The sequence below is a fragment of the Octodon degus genome, unplaced genomic scaffold, assembly GCF_000260255.1.
Source record: "Octodon degus isolate 3935 unplaced genomic scaffold, OctDeg1.0 scaffold00125, whole genome shotgun sequence".
NCBI lineage: Eukaryota > Metazoa > Chordata > Mammalia > Rodentia > Octodontidae > Octodon > Octodon degus.
In genome coordinates, this window is record NW_004524701.1 from 3100105 (window position 1) to 3101128 (window position 1024).

At 41.5% G+C, this 1024-nt stretch overlaps 1 pseudogene; it reads right to left on the minus strand.

Moving 5' to 3' along the window:
* Nucleotides 1-135: 135 nt before the first annotated feature.
* On the minus strand, nt 136-1013 carry LOC101563177 (annotated as a pseudogene).
* Between the last annotated feature and the right edge of the window lie 11 nt (nt 1014-1024).

A 1024-nucleotide genomic window follows, 5' to 3' on the forward strand; every position in this document is an offset into this window, starting at 1 on the left:
AATGGACCTGGACAACATTTATCAAACACGGTAGGAAAAGTTCTTACTTTGCACTATAAAAAGGATAGCCAGATAGCAACTGTTACAGAAATGAAAGAAGACAGAAAACTTTAACAAACTCTTTAAACTGTTTTCTTAAAGAGACTTCCTCCGCTGCCAGAGATCTTGCATAGCCTCCTGGTCAGTCATCCAGAAGCAGTTCTTCACCTAATTGATGAATTTGGCTTCCATTTTGGGAAGAGAACCACCTTTTTCTGTACTTATTTGCATTTTTGCTCTAATGTCTTCTACAGAACGAGGTCCTTTGGATGTTTTAGGACTCTTTTCCTGTGTCTTGAAGGATTCCTGCCCTTTTGATCTTGCTGTTGATGGTTTTGAGTCTTTTCCATTCTGATTCATTTTTTGTGCATTTTTGGCTAGAGTATTTCGTTTTGATTTCTTCACTGGAGCTTTCTCTTCAGTTTCTTCATCATCAAAATCATCATTGTCATCATCGTCCTCATCCTCATCCTTGTCCTCATTGTCCTTGTTGTCTTCATCAGCAGCAAGTTTTACTTTTTTTTGGTGGAACCTTGCTGCCACCTCCAGGGGCAGATCGCTTTCCAGATATGCTTATGAGTTTTACATCTTCTTCCTCTTCCTCTTCTAACTCTGCATCTTCTTCCACAGCTACTGAATGCTGTCCACTAATATGCACAGGCCCTGAACCACACCTCAACCTAAAGACAACAGGTGCATAATTTCAAAGCCCCCAAGGGAAACCATTGGCTGTACAGACATTTTCAAAGTTGCCAGTGTTACTTTAATTGGACTGCCTTCATAATTCATGGCTTCAACAATGTACATTTCATCCTCTGCACCAGCCCCTAAACTGACCACTCTTAATGACAACTGGTGCTCATTTTCATCATTATCCACCTTAAAGTGGTAACCTGTGTCAGCCTTAGTTCACAACCAAAGAGATAGTTCTGGGGCCTCAGGGGGCTCATGTCCATCTCCATCGAATCTTCCATGGAGTGGAGGC